Below are 25087 nucleotides of genomic sequence, written 5' to 3' on the forward strand. Positions count from 1 at the left end.
GTTGGTAATAGGAGGTAATGGATTAGTTGGTGCTGGAGGTGGTGGGAATTGAAAGCTAGGAAATGGAATTGATGGGTTTTGATAGCTTGGTAGAGTGGTGGCGGGAGCTTGGGTCACTTGAGAGCTGGGCAGAACATTGGTAGTAGCTTGTGGGGTTTGATAGCTTTGTGGAGTGAGGGTAGTAGCTAGTGGATTTATGGCTAATGGCACTAAGCTCCCAAGACCTAATGGAAGTGATGGGATTGTGCTTTGGGCTATGGTGAACAAGCTGGGGGTGATGAAAGGTTGATTACTTGGCCCCATGGGTGGCATCCCTATTGTATATTGCTAAGGTTGGCCAAAGATGCTAGCACTAATTTGGGAGATGGGTGGATTTGGAAGGTTGGGTTGGGGAGCAGCAGCAACAATAGTGAAGGGCGTGAACAGTAAGGTGTTTTGGGTAAAGGGGGTTTGGAGCAAAGAGGTATGAACCAAGGATGGAGTGGTGGTAGCTGGGTTGGCTTGCAGCATGGAGATTTCAACTTGGGTGGATGATGGTATGTTTGGGTCTGTTGGATCATATGGATTGGCTGGAGGCTCTTCTTTTGGCATATATTGAGGATAATTTGGATCATAAGAGCCCATGGGTGGTGGCAGCTACCCAAACAATGGGTGAGATGGATCTGATAATGGAGGGGGTCTTCCAAAGTCAAAGGTTCCTACATTGTCTCTTCAAAAATTAGGCATGATTGTCTCTTTGTTCTTGTCTATAATGGCATTTACCAATACTGCATTTCCTGGTTGGTTCATGAAAGCTTCAATGTCAGTAGATGATGGCATAGCTTTCTCTGGGCTAAAGGATGGTTGAGTGCTCAAGGGGGGTGAGGCTATTTGATTCAAATGATAGGGCTCCATTGTTTCTTTCTTCTTGGCTAAGTGAGTGATGGGTGGCATGAAAAATGCTCCTAGGGATGAGATGTAACAAATGCTGGTGGATGCAAAAGGGAGGAAGGCTTTTCTATGCAAATGATTTCATAGGTTGAGGCAAAACTATATGACAAAACCTAAGGAGGATTAGGTTGGGGATTCTAACTTCAAAGATATGTTGCCAAAGCACAAAAGGTCTGCTTTCCTATGTGCAAGCTTGCTGGTGATTGTGTCAACTTAAGGATAGACTGATGATCCTTTAGGAAGAACATGAGATTGACCACTTGTGTATCCCAACCTTTAGCTCAAGGTGATGAGGGATAACAAGTGGCAAAGCTAGATTACTCTAGACAAAGCTTTGTCAAAGTGATAACCTTGGTGAGATTGGTGGTTTTGAAAGATTTTAGGAATGGAAAACTTTTAGCAAGGTGACAACAATTTTTGAAGGCTTGGATGTGAAGACTTTGGATTGTTGGCTAGATGGGTTGGTCCTAAATGAGATGGATGAGCTAATAATGCTTAAGGGGATAACCTAAGATGGATGACTTTTCTACAAAGATGACTCTAAGGTGAAGCTTATCCAAGAAGGTGTGGAGAAACAAGGGTGTCTAATCATAGAAATCATGCCTAGTTGGTAAGGCATAAGCAGGATTAACTCTTAGATGTTGGCTAAATTTGATGGTGTGCTCTAACCAGGCCTCTTGAAGTGCTTCATCGGAAGCTTTATCCTCTGCTTTGTGGAGTTTGGCAATTCAAGGACTTGGTGTTAGTTCCTTTCTCTTGGCTGAAAGTTCTTGGTATGCCTGAGATGGTTTGAGTTTTACTTTGTGGAACTTTTGTTTGGGTTTGAGTTGCTCTGACATCAATTCTTGAATCTGCTTGGCTTTGAGAGACCTCGGTTGTTTTTCTTCAACTTGTTCAACTTTTGGAATAGGCAGTGGCTACGCTAAGTGTGCCCTAAGCTAGAATTGACCAAGTTTGGCAAACATGCATTCAATAAGTAAAAGACCAAGCAATAGATAGAAACAACTAGATAGAAGTTTTGTTCCCAGAATTTGATACTTGCACCAAGGAGTGTGTATGTTTTACAAATGTTTTGATTAGTCACTTCAAACACATTAACATCTTAGATGGTTGTCTACAAGGCTGATAGTTGGTTTAGCTAGGGAGTCCTCGATATACCCAAGGTAAGTGAGGCCCAAATCCATAGATGAAACCAAAAAGATGCCACACAGCCGAGAGGAGAAGTAACGCACTACTCCTCTTTCACTTCTCAAGGGTATAAAATTCCTTGAAGCTTAGCCTGAGTGACAAAACCTTGATCCCAAGAGAGGTGTCTTTCGATTCACCTTTCAGTTCTTATACTGTGCTGAAACACTGGAGTTGAGGTCGTCCAAGGGGTGATGAAATCCCCAAGCAAGCCTCCTAAAAAGAAACAAGGTTTTGGATCCTAATCTTATGCACCCAAGATGGCCTCGAAAGATGACAAGGGGAGAGAAGACTTGGATGACCTTGGGCTAAAAAACACGCTTGTTCTTTTTACCAACTGACTCTTATGTGTGCTAATCTAGACTTTGTAAGCACTCATGTTTAAGAGACAATGTTCAATTCCAATTTTGAAATGTGCCAACAAAGAAAAATTGAGCGAAGAATGAATACAAGAAGAAGAGTTAGGGTCAACAAAAAATTAAACCCATGCATGGAGGCCTTCCACATCAAGTATCAATTAATTTCCTTTAAAGCATTCAAGAGTTGTTGTGATTTTGTTTTAAGCCCAAAGCAAAGATGTGTGAGACTCGATTTGTCAAGCGCATGCTCGAAGGCCCTCCACATCAATAGTTGTTCAATTTTAGTGCCCAAACTTGAGGTGTGATCAATTTAATCTAGAGTTTTGGTCATTTAAATTTTTTGATAAAGTTAAAGCAAATGTTCAAAGACCAAGTGAGTGAGTTAGATTGTGGAACATTTAACACCTTTTTCAAGTAGACCCATCCCCACAAATGGCGCTGAGATTGCAACCAATGGTTGAATTCATGGGTGATTAGAAAAGAGGCGAGTCCAAGGAACTACTCAAATTGTTTTTTGCAAATTTGTATTTAACTTAAAAAAGTCTCTTAAATGTCCAAAAATCAAACTTTACCTAAATTGCATGTGGAAAAGAGATTTGTTTTGTTCAAATTTAGAAGCTCCAAATGAAGTGTTTGATATTGCAATGGTTAATTGATCCTTGGCATTCAAGATTGGATTTTTTTTTTTAATCATGCATTCAAGGAAAATTTGATTTTAATCCATGGCATTCAAGAGTGTGTTTAGCAACATGCATTCAAAGACAAGTGATTAAACATTCAAGTTTTTTCCTTTAAGCATTCAAGATTGAGATTTTGTGTGTTGTTTTAAGAACTTTGAAGTGCTTTGTTTTAACCTTAGATCATTCAAGATTGTTTTGGACTCAAAAGTGAAAATGACTCTTTGGACTTTGGTTTTCATTCAAGATTTTGTGTTCTAGTTTTCACATTTTAAGCCTAAAAATAATATTCCTAGATTGTTTTGATGCATGAAAAACCTAAGAAACATTCAAGATTTTGCAACAAGACATTTGTTTGGAACAAATAACAAAGCTTTTAGGACAATTTTTGACAACCATTTAGGACTCTTAGTTTTCATGAGATTTTTAAAAGAACTTTAAAATATTTGCAAATGAGGTTCATTTTATCCTTAATTGATGCTTTGAGTCTGATTTAGATTTTAGTGTGCACTTAGTGTTGATTTTGAACCTTTTGAAATGGAAACTTGAAGTTCTTTTTAAATTCCCAAAAATGAAGTGTTCCTAACTTTGCATGAATGCATCTAAAACCTTGATGTTGCAAGGATGCAAATGATTAGATTGGTTTAGTTTCACTTGTTAAAAGATTTTTTCTTTTTTGCAAATTTTTAATTTTTTAATGGATTTAAGTATGATTTGGGGGTTCATTTTAAGCACTAAAAAGAAGTGTGTATGATTTTGCTTCCTTAAAAAAAAATGGCCAAGATCTCCCACAAGAAGAAGAAGAAGTAGATGGAATAAGAAGAATATAGACAAGAAGAGGAAGAAGAATTCCAATTTCTGTGTCCACCTATAAGCTTGAAAAATCTGCAAACACTATGAGATATACTATGAGTTCCTTTGTCTTCTTCATGCTCCTGTGGACCTACAAAACCAATTTATACAATCCTACCAATCACAAAAATAAGCAAAATTAGCAAATGACATACAAAACTTGACTAAAAAAGCTAATGAAGATGACCCATGCGGGGTCCCACCGGGCGTGCCAAAATGTATATGAGCAATGTTAGTATGCTAATAGAAACCAAATTTAAATAAAGCTTCTACAAACTAAACAAAATTCATAAACTTCAAGATAGACTAAGATGAGCTCTTAATTGAGAATATGAGCCATTAATGGACTCTCTCAATAAGAAGCTCTCTTGTTGAGTGGCTTTGTCTAAATAGATAGGATGTATGCTCAAGCTTATGCTTCAAAAATGGCTTCAAATGGAGTTGGAATTTGGTGTGAGTGTATGGTTTTGATGTAAAATGGCTTCTTAAAATGGAATTATGACTTTACTTCATGGATTATGTTGTTGTGCAAAGGGGAAGGATCCAATTTATAGGCAAGAGGCTTGAGGGATTGAGGGCTAAGATGCAAGGATGGAAAAAAGCTCATGGAGGGCTCAGATTGCATGAGAGGAGAGCACATGGATTGTGCTTCCTTACAGCCAATCAAGGAGTGACACATGTCACATGGTGAGAGGATGGAGGAAAGGGGAAGGATAAGTCAACAAAGGAAGCTCAAGGGATAAAATCTTCATAAAGACCCTCATAATGGCTTGTAAGAGCAATAAAAGGGCTTGGAAGAGTCATTTATGGCCTAGTGGGCTTCATAAAGTTTTATGGTTGAGATATTTTAAGGGAGATGAGAGCAATTTCGACTTGGACTTGATTAGGAAGGTTTTAAGCTTGCTTAGGCTTGTGCAAATGCTTAGAGGATGGATTAGGATGGTTTAGGATTAGCTTAGGGATAGGCAAGTGGATGGCATTTAATGAGGGTGGGTGAAGGAGGAGATATTTGTTAACTTTGGCTTGGGTTAGTAAATCTTAACCCATTTTTAGTGAATGTGAGAAGGTTAGGAGGGGATTAGGATTAGGTTTAAAGACATCTTCTAGAAGAGTCTAGACTTTGGATGAGGATAAAGACTTTCTAGAATAGTCTAGAACTTCCTAGGATGAGGATGAAGACTTTCTAGAAGAGTCTAGAACTTCTTAGGATGAGGATAAATTAGATTTTAGGAAATAAATAAAGTCTTATTTATTTCAAGGGTTTGGGTTGAAGAGATATTTATTAAAACTTTTTTAATAAACATGAGGATTAATATTTAATCTTAATTAAATATTTTGAGTTGGGATTAGGGGTAGGAAATGATGGGATTAGCCTTTAATCAAAATTAAAGAAGGATTAAAAGATTTTGGAAGAGGTTAGTGGTCTTAAGGAAATTGGCCAAGTTTTGGGCAAAAAATAAATTTTTAATTTATTTTGGATTTTTTGGTCAATTTATTAATTAAATAATTAATAAATAAGAAAATAATGTTTAAATAAGATTTAAACATTTTTGGGAGGGATTCCTTAATTAAATATTTTTAATTAAGATAAAAGGATTTAACGGCATAAAAATTAATTAATTAATTAAATAAATAATTAATTAATAAATGATGATGTCATCAGGAATTTTTCAAAAAATAAAAATACTTTATTTTCTAAAAGTTTTTAGGTGTCTACAGTTTCAATTATCTGCCACACAATTAAAGTAAGATCAGTGGTTATCGCTAGCTCGTCGTGGAAAGGTGCTCGAGAGTTATGTATAATGAGTTAGCGAGTTGATGACAAGTGTCTGTGGTCATCCATGTGCCCAGTTTGAACCACCAGCCTTGAAGGAAAGGTATAGATGGAGGTATTTCATTGGTTTGACTACCAATGTGTTAAGAAGAAATCTAAGTCAGCCTAGTTGTCATTCCCAAGTCATAGGATTTTTCATGGATCAACTGTGTAAGTTTAAAAAAGAAAATGCGACGCCACTCTATTTTTCTATCCTGCGCATTTATGATAAATGACAGCTTCAACTGTGAAAAAAATAGAGTATAATATAGGATATTTTCATTAATTCCAGTCCCACGCAAACAAAGATTGCAGATTTTCTGAGCACAAGAGCCTATTGATTTCATCATGCTAAGCTTGGTAAGAACGTGAAAACTATTCCTCAATTGTTCAAGATCAATTACAAAGGTTCAGAGAAGAAAAAGTTTAGTAAGTCAAGTAAGTACTCATACTATAACCTTTGTGGCATTCCAGTTCTCTCAATACTGTCAAAATGCGTCCTAAGAAGCCATTTTCTGGGAAAATTAACTATATGGATAGGAATGTCCATGATGATTTATTAGAATTACTCCCAGAGTCTACTAGAGAGCCTGCACAAGTTAAAAATTTGATTTCCTTAAACCCTAGGCTTAAAATTGCGGATGGCCTGTATGACAAGGGGAATTGGGTAAGGGATGCAACAACTACTCAAACTAGTCTTATCCTGTTTAAAAAGTGGTTTTTAGAAAGGAAGTTGTTAGCCCTGCATGCTAATGTCTAGAATTTTGATTTGGGAAAGTTAGTAGTCCCAAGTGTTTTCATGGATTATGATTTGCTTGAAGCCATTGCTAAGAATTATGACCAAGCCATTAGGGTTGTAAGAAGAAAGGATGGTGTGCCTCTAGTCTCGATTGCTCCTAAAGAAATTAGAGAGGTTTTTCACCTGGAACCATTATCAGATTACCATGTGCAAATCAATCTACTAGAATTAGAGAATGAATATAAAGCAAAGAAGAATGTAATCAAGGGAGGTGCACTGAGGGCACATAGTGGTACAATAGGAACTTTGCCAGTGATTACTGTAGCCTCTAGAGAGCCTTTTAAGAAGAGTCTTTTTACTTCCCAGGCTGTAGAGATATACAGGACCTTATGCTGATTTTTTGGTTAAGATGAGCAAGAACTTATGCCCATTGGTTTCATATACATGATGGTTCAATTTGCTTCCTTTTTGGCTGAAGAAATTCACATTGGTTTAGTTGGGATTGTGAAGGGCAAGGTGGAAAAAACTTTTGGTCACTACTCTTTATTAATGCATATGTTTTTGTTCAAAGGAGTGACATATTTTGGTAATGAGATGGAACTAAATAGAGAGGAGAAAGGGGAAATATTGCTAGTCTAGTTGTGGAGTGCAGATATGATCTGGGATGCAAGTAATGCTAGTTTTGTCAGATTTGGTAGATATTTTGCTTCTAAGCTAAGGTGCCTTATATTGAGTGACAATCCCAGAATCCCTAAAGCACTAATGAGTCTCATTAGGCCTATGGATAACCCCCATGACTTGAAAGTTTCACATAATTGGGGAGATATCATCCCTTACTCTGTTTCTATTATTTTTAGAATATATGATTTTAAAGGGAGTCCTCTTGCCTTACCAAGTACCTTTGAAGTTAGGAGTGGCTAAAGTTTTGTGGCAGTTAGGTGGAGTTGAAGAAATGTTTTTGTTGAAAAAGCAATTAGGGTCAATTTTCCCTACCTGCACAGTGGCCCATCAGTTTATGATTACAACAGGGGGATGGCTCTTTTTGCATAAAATTTTGGAGCAATATATGATGGTTGTCTCTCATCCCCGTTTTTGTGATTCTGAGGGATTTTTCAATCAGATGTTGAGGTATAAAATCAAGTTGGGACTGGTCAAACATGATTCTTATTATCTAGAGGACATTATAAGGAATGAATTCTCATTGCAGGAGTAGGAAACTAAAAAGGAAAAGTGGAGAGTTTATTCCCAGGTCTTAGAATTCGTTCATTGTTTTGATAATAAATATGATCCTTTAGATAATGCTATTACAGAGGCTGACAAAATAAGTAAACTCATGAATAAATTCCCTAAAATAATGGAAGTCATGAATGAAAAGAAACAAATTTTTATTGTTTCCTATCTTGATAAGGCCAAAGAGGTCATAAGGAGATTGGCTTTCATCCCAAATGTGGGAACTGGTAAAATAATTGTACAAAAGAGGCCTGGGTATACTATAATTCAGAATAAAAGGGTTCTTATAGATAAGGGGAAACAAATAAAAGGATCCACTAGTATAGCCCAAGAGGAGAGACCTAATGAGCCTAGTCCTAAGAGGCAGAAGGTAATAATAGAAGAAAGGCCTAAATTTGAGGAATATTTTCCCACTCAGTCCCTTGTGAGGATTAGAGAAGAACATCTCACTGGTGAACAAATCAAATAGATGGGATCATAGGGAGGTATTTTTATTACTCAAGCAGAAATAGATGAGGGTAACCCTCCATAACCTTCCCTCCCAAGTTTGGATCTAACTATAGTAGATTATAGTGGCAAGGAATTGGACCCTGTGTTAGAGTAGGCAAGTCATAAATTTTTGACTGAGGACACTTTTGTTAAATCTAGGGCTTTTTAGCAGTTTGCATGGAGGGAAAACATGAACATTTTTGAGGAGAAATGTAAAAAGATGAAAATAGAGCATCTAGAAATGGATGAAACTTCCATTCAGAACCAAACTAAAGAAGAAATGATAAAAGAATTGCATAATATAAGCCATAAGGAAGTGAGAAAAATGGTCAAGGCATCTAACATTTTATTTTTGCCAAATTGGGATATTGCTGATACTTTAGTTTTTAGTTCTATTTCAAATAAATTGACTTTCCAAGACCAAAATAAAGAGAACTTTCAAGGCACTGCATTTGTTGAAGATCAAGCTACATTGGTTAGTTGGTCACTGAGAAGAGGATCCAAACCCATATCATCGAAGTCAGATGACTTTGGCTTGATGGGAAGCTTAATTGTGAGAAGAGTTACTGATACCTCACATGTGTAGGCAGCATCTTGGAATGTGGAATCTTCCAAGTTTCTTTTGGATACTGCAAAGAAGGAGGAACAAGCCATGTCTAAGTTACATGGTAAATATGAAACACTTCTTGAGGCCTATAATAGGGAGGTAAAAAGGAGAATTGAACTTTAAAACAAGGTAATGGGGAAGTCCACAAGGCCAAGAATAACATACCCTCATCCTCCATTGGAACCTTTTAAATCCACCCGCCTTGTAGAACTACCAGACACACCTCAAAGGCCAAAATATTATATAGCTGAGGATTTTGAAGAAGAAAAAAATAAGCTATGGGCTTTACATGTAGAGTTAAATATGCAATATGAGGATAAGCTTAGAAAGGCCCTAATGTATTTGGTAGATAAGATTGAATGGCCCTTGTTTTTTGATCAGTTGGCAAGAGTAATAAGTATATGGGAGCAACTAAAAACCATGATGAAATCCTCAAGCCTATTGTTAAAAAGTGGGGGAAAAGGGAAAAAGAAATCACCCTTTTATGTTATTCAGTTATAATGTCTTCAAATGACCATATTAAAAAATTATATGATATTGCTAATGACTTGATAGATTTTGATAACAGGAGAGTTGCTTTGCAAGTGAAAATTGTTTCTTATTTGAATAAATACAACAATCAAAAATTTCTTTTGTTTCCTTGTGCTTTGGATAAAAAGAACCAATTGAAAAATAAGAATGAATGGAGTAAACAACTGGATGACCTTTTTTGCATAAGGGTAAATAAAGTTGTTAATGAAAAGGGGCATGCTTGGTGGGCCACCATGATAAAGGAATTGGTTGAAGTCTAGTTATTTTTTGATTCTTTGAGGCAAGAATTTGTTGGTTTTGAAAAGGAGGCTGATTATATATTAAAGAAACAAGATGATATCCTGCGGTTCAGTTGGCCGGATGACATACAGTTTAACACATGGATGGTAGATATTCCTTTTGACCAGCAGTTGGAGGAAGGCAGTTCAAATAATGATAGGGAATAGGAAGATGAGGTGTAGGTCATTGACACATCGGCACCAGAATTGAAGGAAGAAGAAAGTGAAAAAGAAATAGTGCCTACTCAAGGTGAAAGCAGTGAAAACCCACAAGAACAAACTAACCTGAAGGCATCACAAGATCACCCTTCATTGGCTAGTGTGGCAGTCAAATATTCTGAGGATCCAAAAAAATGAGAGACAAATTAAAAGTTGATAAGTACAGTAGTAACAGGAACGGGCCTATCTAAAAGAATATTTGATATGCCTGACATTTTGTTGTGACCTTTTTGTCTTTTGTGTAATGTTTTGTTCCTTGGACACCTGTCAATCATATTTTCCCTTTTCTTTTTGCAACTCATATCTATATAAATCAGTTTTCAAGTCATTGTGATGGTCCGAGACTTGTGTAATTTTTTATTTTCTTTCAAGAAGAGTACATATACAGTCGGTCCAATAGTATGTAGGGGTTTTGAGTTTGCTTCCATTGTACTTTCTGATAAGAAAATTGAAATGACAAAAATGGCAATCTATTATGGGCATTCAATTGGTTTTCTATTAGTTATTGTATTAGTCATATGAAAAGGATAATACAACAGGGTATTTACACTATATCTGTGTCATCAATTTCTGTCTCTAGTTTATGGGTTTTTTTACTTTTAAGTCATTTAAATAAGGTTTATTTGGCTGAATGTAGTCTGAATGGGTTGTATGTTGGTTTTATTGTTGCTTTTAATTCAAGCAATTATATAAATGCTTTAGTAAATCAGTAGGGTTTATGAGTTCATAAAAGGGATATTGCATAAGAATGGAGATGGGTGATTGCAGTTGATTAATTCTTATACAAGTTATTTGAATTAGATCTCCTGCCCATAGTCAATTTCTTGCCCAATGGATATGGCACTAGTCCTATAAATCAGAAGTAAACAAGGATGAATTCTGCTACTGCTATCAAGTCATCTTATAAAATCAAAATTATTTCAATCCTGTTCAAGAATTATAAATGCTGGTCTCAACTCATTTATATCTAATTCCTGAGTCTTAGGTAGCTATTATTTCTAGGAATATTTGTAAATTTTAGGAGAATTATGACCAGATCTGCTGATAAGGGATGTGTATAAGTTTGAGAGCATTGAAGAATTGAAGTGAGCTGTATATGTATGTGAAGGTAACAGATGAGAATTAGAATGAAACTAAGATAATTTCATACACAGTTGCATTAGAATTATCCCTAGGTATACCCACCTTAGTTTAGCAGAGCCAGAAGAGTAGGAAACCATCATTTGGTTTTGTTGAAGTTGGGTTATAGTTATTCATTCATATAGTTGATATTGGGAATTGGCTAATCCCTAGATTGTGTGAGTCATTTCACTGTGATATTAAACATTTTGTTGCTTGATAGTTTTAGCAGTTTCAAACACCGACAAGATAGATGCTAATCCTAATCATTCAAAGCACAAGCATGGGGGAAAAAATGAATAATTATTTATAGTAGGACTATCTATGAGAGAATATAACATAGCTTCAAGAGTATGAGCTGCGTCTTTAGCCAGAGATGATAAAGCAAATTGCTTCTTTTCTTCTTCTTTTTTCTCCCACATAAGCATACCCATCTGCACGTCATCTGCTAGAATCACTACATTACATTTTCTATTTTGGAGAAACAGTTCCTTAAAATGGTACTTCTAGATTGCACCAGGAAAGCTTGTTTAACTTATAACAATGCATCTCGTATAGTTTCCTCATAGTATTTACATTGCTAGGGCTTCAAACTCTACAATGAAGTTCTTTTGAAAACTTGCAAGCTAAGCTTCCTTTCTTCTTTAAATAAAGTAGTGAACAAGACTCCTGACTCAACAAGGTCATGTTGTGGATGCAATCCATACAACAAGATGAAAATAAACTCCTGGAATGAAGAGGAAAGGAATGCAGATACAGATGTTCTACAATATATCAATCCTCCCAAAGATAGAGTTCTTGTTTAATGTCTTGCAAAGAAATCTATAGTAAAATGGACACAAACCTATGTGAATGGGTTTGGATCAAATTCTGTCAGAGGTAATGCTACTAATTTGAGTGAAAAAGCAAATGGGAGTAGCTATGACATATTACATTCTTTGTTTCTGATCCAGAGTTTTCCAACACCAAGACATCTCGAGATTCCCGGCATGCAAAAGAAATTTAAAAAAATGAATAGTGCATTATATGAGAAATATAAATTTTCCACAACTTTATCCTTGCACTTAAATATATGCTAACCCTGAACCTAAACATCATCTATAAAACAACTTTGTGACCTGAAAGAATTAACAGTGGCTCTATTTTTTAAATTGTGATGAGTAGAAGAGAAAGAGAAAATGTAAAAGCATTGAATAGCTTTGGAATCTGCCTCTGCAACTTTCTGATAAATAACAAACTTGGAATGATATCTAATGACTAGATTCTTACCTCCTTTCTCCTCTCCTATTGACCCTGCACCAAACTCCTACCCATTGCAGCCACGGTGTGCCCCAAAACAAAATTAACACTACCGTGACCTTTTTTCTTATGTTTTGAAGGTTAAAATTTAAACAATTTTACCATAGTCAAAATTTGGTCAAAATTTTGACCATATCAGGCCCATTTTTTAAAAAAAATGAATTTAACAACCCAAATAGGCCTTTGGTCGAAAATGGGGGCCTAATGTACTAGTGAGTTGTCATAATTGTCTAGCTCAAATGCAATTAATCTTCCTACTATGGCCTCTAAATTTATCTTATAATTTGCTTCACATCTTCTTTCTTGAATTGCAGAAACTCTAATTGCATAAATAGGAAGTAAGGTTCAAAGAACTTTACTTATAATTTTTTCCTCCTTGATATCTCCTCCAGAAGATTTGATTGCACTGACACTCACTTTGACTCTTTCAACATACTTGACAACATTCTCATCTTCTCTCATCTGCATTTGATCAAATAGACCTCTTAAACTTTCTACTTTAGCTCTCTTCATATTGTCATCACCTCCATAGATATCTTTCAGTCTATTCCATATTTCAAAGGAATTTTTGAAGTCCTTGACATCATCAAATTCTTCATAGCTTAGGGCAGATGCAATGTCTATCATCATGGTGTTATGAGTCTTTTTCTTAGTAATTTCATTGACAAATAGAGTACTAGAAGGTGTCAGATATTCTTCATCAAGAAATTTCAATCTAGTATCTCTAATGCAAGCTAGATGGAGTCTTATGAGACCTTGCCATGCTGAAAATATATCTCTATTAAGTCTTGGAATTTCCCTTTTGCAAGACATCCTAATCTTTAGCTTAGATCTTTGAAATCTTTCCTGCAAGCACCAAAAGCTATTATACCAATTGTTGGAAATATAGATGGAGTAACTAAGAGGGGGGTGGATTAGTTACCACAAAAAATAAATCCACAGATCCTTTAGATGTCTTAAAACATAAACTGTTACAACTTGGTAGTCACACAAAAAAATGTTGAAACTCTGTAGATGAATTGTTAACTTATTAAGCATTCATAAAGATTTAACATGGATGCATAAAGAATTAACATAAACACAAGAGACACAAAATTAAATGTGGAAATCCAATTTAACATGGAAACCCAATATGGGAAAAATCACCAAGTAACTAGCTACCAATTTTCACTCTTCTGAAGTGAGCTCAATTAGGAGCCAACCTAGTTAAAGGTTACAAAACACACTATGAGGTGTGACCCTATTAGCAAATTTAATCACCCTGCTAAGAGTGGGCTTGTTAGAGGTCTTTAGAAAAATTCAATGGAACTGTCCACCTTGTTAGAGGATTTACAAAATGGATGCTAAACCAACTCGATTAAGAGATTTACAAAACATTGCTACAATGATGAAAAAGTAACAATGAAGTGACCTGAATGAGATCTGCAACTGAAATTTGTTGTTACAGATCTCTATTCTACTTCAATAGATCCTCACTAATCAGATACAACCTTATGCTCCTCAAGGATATCTGATCCTTCTTCAAAATTCACTCACACCTTCCTCTTTTCACAATCAATTCATTTTCATACTCACTCATCACACACTCATCCATACATATGAATTCACAACTTGACCTTTTATTTATACCATAAAAGTTTGTCAAGTCGGCTATATTACAAGTACATTAACCAATAAACCATACATTAGTCAACTACAATTATTATATTAAACAAATAAACTTTATTTCAAAGAACAATGAAATCCTTCATTGCCTGACCTTGCTCAGTAAGCATTGCTCTAGAAACAATTTCTTGAGTTAACCATCTCAACTAAGTTAACATTGTGATATTTGCAAAATCCTTTGGTTTCTGAGTTAACTAGGTAAGAATTGAATTTTCTTTACTGACCTTGTGAGCTCGGTAAGAACTATTTTCTGCCATATTATCCTTTAATGACTGAGTAAGCTCGATAGACACTGAATTGTCTTGCTTAACCTTGAAATATTGGTAACAACTATCTGCACATGGTAAAGCCTAAGAATGCTCGATAGACACTATAAACTTTCATTGGTAACTTTTTGAGCTCGGTAGACTTTGACTGGTAACTGATATGACATTTTTGTAACATCAAAGACAACACACAATTGAACAATTATATCCAATAGAGGAATTGGTGGAACATCATCTTTTGGAGTATCACCCAGCACTACATAATCATGTTCTTTCTTTTAATATTGTTGCAATAGATCTTTATACAATACTTTCTCATTGAATATGACATCCCTACTTATTACAATTTTACAATTTTCAAAATCTAAAATCCTATAACCAAATATATTAATACCATATCCAAAAAATACACATTTCTTTGACTTAGCTTTTAGCTTGGTTCTATTTTCAGAATTTATACAAGAAAAAGTTTCACAATCAAAGGTCTTGAGAAAAGAATAACTCACATTCTTACCAATCCATGCTTCCACTAGAATACCATATCCTAGAGGAGTAGAGGGATCTCTTGTAATCAAATATACAACAAATTTGATAGCCTCTACCCACATGTGTAAGGGAAACCCAACATGCAACCTCATGCTCCTTACACACTCCATTATAGTCATGTTTATTCATTCAACCACTCCATTTTCCTATGGAGTCCTTGGAACTATTTTCTATCTTTACATACCATAAGAAGGGCAATAATCTTCAAATCTATGACTGCAATACTCACCACCATTATCAAACTTTTGACATTTTAATTTCTTACTAGTCTAATTTTCAACCAAGTATTTCCATTTCTTAAAATTTTGAAATACATTATATTTATTTTTAAGGAAATAAACCCATACTTTTCTAGTTGCATCATCAATAAATTTACCATAATAATGAGAGCCACCAAGGGAAGATACCCAATCCAGTCCCCATACATCTGTATGCACAAGCTTTTATTTCTCCTTTTTATTTTCCTTCCCAGTCTTCACAAAACTCACTCCCTTTTGTTTTCCATACACATAGCTTTCACATAAATCCATATTAACACATTTCAAACCTAGTAAAACTTTCTTTGAATGAATTATTTTCACACATTTCTTACTCATGTGCCCAAGTTTGTTGTGCAACAACCCTGTATCAGAATCTATAGTAGCTATTTGTTCTCCTTGCTCAACTACAACAACTGTTCCTGAACATTCATTTTTCTCTAAAACAATTGAAGTAGAAGGAACAATATGACCTATACAAAAATATAACGTGCCTACTTTCACACCTTTTTTTTTCTACAAGGGAACCTTTTGAAACCTTTTAATTTTTATCATTACAAGTATCTACACAAGCATCATCATTGAGTTGCTCTACTAAAATTAAATTCGTACTAAACCTTGAAACATGTCTCACCTCATGTAGTAGCCAATGATTCCCATTCTACAACTTAATCTTAACTTTTCCCTTTCCAACAATCTAATAGGGTTCATTATCCCCCAAATAATAATAAAAAAATCCCCTTGAACATAATCAATGAAATAACCTCTATGAGGTGTAGCATGAAATGAAGAATCTAAAACCCATGAATCATCAACACTTTATAAAGATAGGATCAAAGCATCCTCTTTTGATTTGTTACTTACCACATTTACCTCCTTGTTCTCTTCTGGTTTATCTCCTTCATTGTTCTTTCAAATCCAACAATTTTTCTTCTTATGCCCTGATTTCCCATAGTACCAATAATCTCTCAGTGCTCTAGACTGAGACCTCTTCCCCTTTGACTTTCCTCTTGATAAACCACAATTTCTAAAATTATTTCATCTCTCATTCATTCTACCTCTACTTTGTGCATTCAAAGAACTTCCTAATGTAGAGCCACCTGAGGTTTTCCTATGAGTTTCCTCACTCAAAATAACACTAATCATGTCATCATATTTTAGAGTACTAGGTCCAAAAATAGAATTACATACAGTCATTACCAGGCCATTCTTGTGTTTAGGAAAAGAACACAAAGTCAAGAGAGCCCTAATTTCTTCATCAAAATTAATATCCATAGAAGATAGGGTGATCCCACAATAATGGGTTCCACTTTTTGACCAATTTTGACACTAAAATCAATATTTTTGCAACAAACATCACGTTCAAGTCACTATATCTCGAAAACTATAAATAATTTTAAGATGACATGAACTAATGATTTTGAGTACTTTGTAACCATATTTTTTAATCTAAAAATAATAATTATTTATGTCAATTTTTTCATCTCCTTTGAAAAGTGATACATAATAAAATTCAATATTTTAAAAGAGTGATAGTCCGTTTGACACACATAACTTTTTTTCTAAAAATGATAATGAAGTAATTCTTTCAGTTTTAGATTTGTAACATCAATATCTAGAGGATGCATTTGGTCTAATTCATTTTGGTTGAATATCATATAGTTTATGAAGTTTTGAAGTGATACAGATCATAATTCAGACATACATTCTGTTTGACACAAATAATTTGAAGTCAATTTATCAAATACCTTTTTTTTTTTTTTAATAGAAAAGTATCTCAATAAGCTAGTTCCTACATATTTTTAAAATATTTTTTGACCTAATTTACTAATTTTTTCAAGGTGTCAATGTTGGTTGATGTTCAATTGGTAATGAACCTATGATGAGTTAAACTCATATTTGAAAGCCTTAATGATTAAAATATGTATTACAATTATAGTTTGTAGAAAGCTTGCTCTGAGCAGTACATTTTGGCATTTTTTAATTTACAGTAGGAGATCATTTATCTACAATTATGGGTGTCGAAAGAGAAAAAAAAATTAAAAGAAAAAAGGGCCCCAAAAAATGTAATTTTGTATGTTTGCGCAAACATTTTGGGCGAACATATGTTTGCATGAATACACTTATCATGTTTGCATGAACATATTTATCACGTATGTTTGTGCGAACATAAGAAATATTTTTGCGTGAACATGTTTTAAAAAAAAGTTCACGCGAACATGACAAGTATGTTCGCATGAACATATGGTAAACTCAATTTCCCATTTTGCAATTTTTTTCATTTTTGTTCGTCCCACTAAAGTGGAACCCATTATTGTGGGTTCACCCGATAACTAACTAGTAATATTATTAAACTCAATTAAATGATCTATAATAGATCCATCTTCTATCATTTTCATATTAAATAAAATGTAAGAAATACCTTGTTTGATGCAAAGGGATTTTCATACAATTTCTTTGGGGTTTCCATCAACTCTTCCATCATCTTCACTTTTGTAATGGTAAATGCCATTGATGGTGTGAGGCTTAATCGAACACTTCCAATTTCCTTTCTATCTAAAAGACCCTAGTCATCATTTGACATAGATCCCCAATTTTTGGTTTTTCCTTTCAAAAGCTTCCATAAATCCTTCTGATAAGGATAATCCTCAATTTGCATCTTCTATAACTAGAAATTTTTCCCATTAAACTTGTCAACCCTCAGCTTACCCTCATTTTTCATCACTCTGACTCAACCGTGGGGCTCCCACTAAACTGTAAGACCTTCCTATAGAGGATCACTAAAAAAAATAGCAACAGTCTGGCCAAAAAAATGATGACCAACCTAGCTTTGATACCACTTGTTAGGATTAACCTTAGACAAAAATTACAGTTACATGGAAATATAACCAATATCAGAAAATAATAGATTACACATAAGAGAACACAAGACACGAAGATTTAACATGGTTCACCCAATCCCTCGGTTATGTCTACCGGTAGAAAGTTCAATATTATTATGATCCAATGATTATGACTTGATTACAATCTGTAATCCATTATAGCTCAATATCACCACAAGAAGCTACAATATCACCATTATATTATGAAATCCCTAACCCTAATCCTATTTATACAAGCTTTTGCCACTTAAAAAATTAGGGCTAAAATAATAGAAAAATAGTAGATGATGACTTTTACAATATAAGGGCATTTTTGGCTTCTAGGGTGCTTCCCCAGAAAACCCCTATGGGGGTGCTACCCCAGGACTCCAAACTGCCCCCATACAATATTGAAAAAATTTGTACCAAATAAACCTCTAAGTCTGATTAGGCTCCATATCACAACATTATGATGCCATTTCTCTTGAAATTTTTGAAGATGAGTCAAAAAAAAAGCTCAATTTAGTACAAGTAGTGGTGAATCTTGAATAACTTTCAAGGATGCTTTATCTTATGAGGATATTAGAAAAGCATTCAAGGTTGAAGTGGTATTGTTGAGACTTGATGACTTTGTAGAAATTGAAATGGATATCAATAACTATCAAAAAATTGTTAGGCATAAATATAAGGCATTAGATTTATAGAAAGCTTCCCAAGTGATAGAGATTATAGAGAAATTGAAGAGAAAACATCCATACATTGCTTTGGTATGAAGTGGAAGAAAACTGAGAAGCTAGAAATTAAGTTTTGACACTTGGGAAAATTTTGGATCTTTTTTAACCCACTTCGCAAGTGTGCAAGGTGCACCAATTTTTTTCAAAAAGTCATATATGCATCGATAGTTAACTACCAATACAAAAATTAAAGTTTTTCATGTACTAGAATTACATTTTGAAAACAATTTTGTTAGAAACAATAGTCCACCAAGATAATTGAGAGGGTAGCAAGGGTGAATCAGTTATCAAAAAATTAAAACATGTATCTTCTTTAAAAAAACTTAACCATTCAATCAATGTAAAAAACAACCATAAAAAGGTGCACATAGACAATTACACTAGATATGTTGACTAGGGAAACCCTTGATCAAAGGGAAAACCCCGATGGGAATGATGTGCACAAGATGATGTACTAGTATACATATTCCTTGTTAGAGGATGAACCCTATTAGGAGTCTATTACAATATTTAGTACAATGAGTCTCTATTAGGAGACTTTGAATCCCTATTAGGAGATTCCAACCTTGTTATGAGTTTTGGTATAATGTATGCAAGAAGAGAAAATGCCAAACATGTAATTTCAACTACAAGAAGAGCTCATTTCTCAAACAAGTAATTTACTATTATCTTTTTCTTTCCTTTTCTCTTTCCTCTATCTTTTCAATCAGATCAATCATTGTCAAACCTTGTAGACCATGTCATGAACCTTAGATCCAAATACCAAACCTCAGATCACTCAGCAATACATTGGCAATGAAGTCTAATTCACTTCTGCACTGCTCTACTCAAATGTGCATTCCACACTCTCTACTACTTATCATTGATCATTCAATCATATAATCACATTCCATGATAAAGAAAAATATCCTCCCTTTATATCAAACCATAAAATTCCCTATGTTGGCTATTAGACCTTCGCAAATAATTATTATAGGATAACATTATGAACACGTTACACTTAGTGATAACCTTAATCTTCTACCTTGCAACTTGAATAACTTTTTGTACACACAATATTATGATGAGTGAGCTTAGCCACATCATCCTCAAATGTCTTCTTCACTTCCTCAACCTCGATCCTTAAGATATCAACTTTTCTAAGAGATATAACAAGTTTACCAAAACATGCCTCTATAAACTCTATATCAGAATAGACATCTCCAAAACTTACATAACTTCTTCTAGACTTATCCTTTCAATTTTTGACATTAACTACATATGCTAGATACTTAGAAGTATCTCCCATTACCTCAAGTATTTATCATTCTCAACTATCCATCCATACCAACTTCATCTTTATGTAGCTCTTCTATTAGATACCATAGAAAACTACTATGTTAACATTAAACATGCTTTGTTGACATCAATGACAAACACAATCATGAATGTAACATATCATCATAGTAGTACTCTCCCATAGGAATATCATCAGCATTCATGCTTCCAACCAATCTTCCAATAATCTCCCTAATCTTCCAAAAAGTTTAACTCCTAGAAATATTTAGAGAAGGCCAAGCTTCCATTTTTAGAGCTTTTAGTGACTCCTAGATCTTCTTATAGCTTCCTTCTTATCTACTACTTATTTTTTTGTTTTAATACATTTAAAGGCTTATGTGCACATTAATTGATTTAAAGGCTTATGCACACTATATTTGTTTTATTAGTTTTAAGCATATATTTGCATGAAGATATCTCTCGCTCTCAACAAAAATTGAAGTAATTATTTCTTATAAATTGAGGAATGTAACAAGTATTCCAAGCCATTATTTTGATGCAATAATAAATGCTTTTGGTGCTCTCATTCTGAGTGTAGTTATTCTTTCTAGAGTTTATTAATTTTGTGGATTCTTGTTCATGATAATAATGGAGCCAATAGTTTTGTTGTGTTGATTTGATCGTGTGATATTTTAGTTGTGGTGTTTGTCACGTATTGAAAAATTTCAATGACATACAAAGTTGGAGAAAAGATCACGTTGTTGTTCCTTTATGGCTTCTCATCTCGCATGAGCACACTTTTTGTGGCCTTGTGATTTGATAAGAAGTGAAACATCTTTTGGTTTTACTAAGTTTCCATCGACGATTGCATCAGTGGATTTGAGGAAGCATTGCTCCTATATTCATTGGTTTCCTACCCAATCTTTTCAATGATTTAACTCACAAATGTGTTGTTATTGTATTTTATGTCCATTAGGAATTTCCCTTTCATTCTATTTTCTTTCATCTCTCATTAATTTATCTTTGTTATTTTCTTTGGTAACTCTTGATTAAATTAGGAATTCATACAGTTGTATTGTTATATTGCATTCATTTCAAAACAAAAAATACCAAAACATATATCTTTTTATTTGGTTAATTTTGAATTATCAAGAAGATTGATCATCTTATACAAAATTACCAACAAAGACCTCTTTGTGAACAAAAACATTTATCTTTAACTAACAGATTCCAGTATGTCACAAGATCACCTAGAACTTTGGAGTTGATCCCTGATCATCTTTTTAAGAGAGGAGTTTGAAAGGATTACTGTCATAAAGCATCATGCAAAATGATAGCTCAATAGTAACACTATTTCTACCAGATTTCATTATAATTCATTAAAAAGAGGTACAAATATTAATCCCTTTGTTCAAACCTCATCTCTATATTAACATGTTTACTGGTAAAATTTCTAGAGGTTATCATTTTCTCTTTTGAATTGAATGAATACAATACTCCATATTTGAACAACCCTTAGAAGGATCATTTATTTTTATCATAGGTTGGTAGAGTGCTGTGATTATGAGTTGGAGATTTTTTGTCACTACTTTAATTTTTTCTCCATATAATTTGTTTGAATAATCTAAGTAAATTATTTTTTATGCTTTGAAAATGCTATTGACATATGAAGTTTAGAGTCATTAATATGTCCTTCATTGGTACTATCTGTAGACACCTAAAAACCTTTAGAAAATAATGTATTTTTATTTTCTGTAAAATTCCTAATGACATCATCATTTATTAATTAATTAATTATTTAATTTATTTATTTATTTTTATGCCATTAAATCCCTTTATCTTAATTAAACATATTTAATTAAGGAATCCCTCCCAAAAATGTTTAAATCTTATTTAAACATTATTTCTTTATTTATTAATTATTTAATTAATAAATTGACCAAATAATCCCAAAATAAATTTAAAAATTTTATTTTTTGCCCAAAACTTGGCCAATTTCCTTAAGACCACTAACCTCTTCCAAAATCTTATAATCCTTCTTTAATTTCGATTAAAGGCTAATCCCATCACTTCCTACCCCTAATCCCAACTCAAAATATTTAATTAAGATTAAATATTAATCCTCATGTTTATTAAAAAAAAGTTTTAATAAATATCTCCTCAACCCAAACCCTTGAAATAAATAAAACTTTATTTATTTCCTAAAAATCTAATTCATCCTCATCCTAAGAAGTTCTAGACTCTTCTAGAAAGTCTTCATCCTCATCTTAGGAAGTTCTAGACTATTCTAGAAAGTCTTTATCCTCATCCAAAGTCTAGACTCTTTTAGAAGATGTCTTTAAACCTAATCCTAATCCCCTCCTAACCTTGTCACATTCTCTAAACATGGGTTAAGACTTACTAACCCAAGCCAAAGTTAACAAATATCTCCTCCTTCACCCACCGTCATTAAATGCCATCCACTTGCCTATCCCTAAGCTAATCCTAAACCATCCTAATCCATCCTCTAATCATTTTCACAATCCTAAGCAAGCTTAAAACCTTCCTAATCAAGCCCAAGTCAAAATTCCTCTCATCTCCTTCAAAATATCCCAACCATAAAACTTTATGAAGCCCACTAGGCCATAAATGACTCTTCCAAAGCCCTTTCATTGCTCTTACAAGCCATTATGAGGGTCTTTATGAAGATTTTATCCCTTGAGCCTCCTTTGTTGACTCATCCTTCCCCTTTCCTCCATCCTCTCACCCTGTGACATGTGTCACTCTCTGATTGGTTGTAAGGAAGCACAATCCATGTGCTCTCCTCTCATGCAATCTGAGCCCTCCATGAGCTTTTTCCCATCCTTGCATCTTAGCCAACAATCCCTCAAGCCTCTTGCCTATAAATTGGGTCCTTCCCCTTTGCAAAACAACACAATCCATGAAGTAAAGTCATAATGCCATTTTAAGAAGCCATTTTACATCAAAACCATACACTCAAACCCAAATTCCAACTCCATTTGAAGCCCTTTTTGAAGCATAAGCTTGAGCATACATCCTATCTATTTAGACAAAGCCACTCAACAAGAGAGCTTCTTATTGAGAGAGTCCATTAATGGCTCATATTCTCAATTGAGAGCTCATCTTAGTCTATCTTGAAGTTTATGAATTTTGTTTAGTTTGTAGAAGCTTTATTTAAATTTGATTTCTATTAGCATACTAACATTGCTCATATACATTTTGACACGCCCGGTGGGACCCCGCATGGGTCATCTTCATTAGCTTTTTTAGTCAATTTTTGTATGTCATTTGCTAATTTTGGCTAATTTTGCTTGTTTTTGTGATTGCTAGGATTGTATAAATTGGTTTTGTAGGTCCACATGAGCATGAAGAAGAAAAAGGAACTCATAGTCTATCTCATAGTGTTTGCAGATTTCTCAAGCTTATAGGTGAACAAAGCACTTGGAATTCTTCTTCCTCTTCTTGTCTATATTCTTCTTATTCTATCTACTTCTTCTTCTTGTGGGAGATCTTGTAGTCCATTCTCTCCTCTTCTGCTCTAGCCTTAGGCATCTTATTTTTTTATCTTTGATGCCATGCCACTTGCGGCATCATATCAAAGAGGGGCAAAATGTAGACACCTAAAAACTTTTAGAAAATAAAGTATTTTTATTTTTTGAAAAATTTCTGATGACATCATCATTTATTAATTAATTAGTTTATTTTTATGCCATTAAATCCTTTTATCTTAATTAAAAATATTTAATTAAGGAATCCCTCCCAAAAATGTCTAAATCTTATTTAAACATTATTTCCTTATTTATTAATTATTTAATTAATAAATTGACCAAAAAATATCAAAATAAATAAAAAATTTATTGTTTGCCCAAAACTTGGCCAATTTTCTTAAGACCACTATCCTCTTCCAAAATCTTCTAATCCTTCTTTAATTTTGATTAAAGGCTAATCCCATCATTTCCTACCCCTAATCCCAACTCAAAATATTTAATTAAGATTAAATATTAATCCTCATGTTTATTAAAAAAAAGTTTTAATAAATATCTCCTCAACCCAAACCCTTGAAATAAATAAAACTTTATTTATTTCCTAAAAATCTAATTCATCCTCATCCTAAGAAGTTCTAGACTCTTCTAGAAAGTCTTCATCCTCATCTTAGGAAGTTCTAGACTATTCTAGAAAGTCTTTATCCTCATCCAAAGTCTAGACTCTTTTAGAAGATATCTTTAAACCTAATCCTAATCCCCTCCTAACCTTGTCACATTCTCTAAACATGGGTTAAGACTTACTAGCCCAAGCCAAAGTTAACAAATATCTCGTCCTTCACCCACCCTCATTAAATGTCATCCACTTGCCTATCCCTAAGCTAATCTTAAACCATCCTAACCCATCCTCTAATCATTTTCACAATCCTAAGCAAGCTTAAAACCTTCCTAATCAAGCCCAAGTCGAAATTCCTCTCATCTCCTTCAAAATATCCCAACCATAAACTTTATGAAGCCCACTACACCATAAATGACTCTTCCAAAGCTCTTTCATTGCTCTTACAAGCCACTATGAGGGTCTTTATGAAGATTTTATCCTTTGAGCCTCCTTTGTTGACTCATCCTTCCCCTTTCTTCCATCCTCTCATCCTATGACATGTGTCACTCCTTGATTAGTTGTAAGGAAGCACAACCCATGTGCTCTCCTCTCATGCAATATGATCCCTCCATGAGCTTTTTCCCATCCTTGCATCTTAGCCCTCAATCCCTCAAGCCTCTTGCCTATAAATTGAGTCCTTCCCCTTTGCAAAACAACACAATCCATGAAGTAAAGTCATAATGCCATTTTAAGAAGCCATTTTACATCAAAACCATACACTCACACCCAAATTCCAACTCCATTTGAAGCCCTTTTTGAAGCACAAGCTTGAGCATACATCCTATCTATTTAGACAAAGCCACTCAACAAGAGAGCTTCTTATTGAGAGAGTCCATTAATGGCTCATATTTTCAATTGAGAGCTCATCTTAGTCTATCTTGAAGTTTATGAATTTTTTTTAATTTGTAGAAGCTTTATTTGAATTTGGTTTCTATTGGCATACTAACATTGCTCATATACATTTTGGCAAGCCCGGTGGGACCCCACATGGAACATCTTCATTAGCTTTTTGAGTCAATTTTTGTATGTCATTT

This window comes from Cupressus sempervirens, chromosome 8 (assembly GCF_028749045.1).
Source record: "Cupressus sempervirens isolate cs-2001-9-10 chromosome 8, ASM2874904v1, whole genome shotgun sequence".
NCBI classification, from domain to species: Eukaryota; Viridiplantae; Streptophyta; class Pinopsida; order Cupressales; family Cupressaceae; genus Cupressus; species Cupressus sempervirens.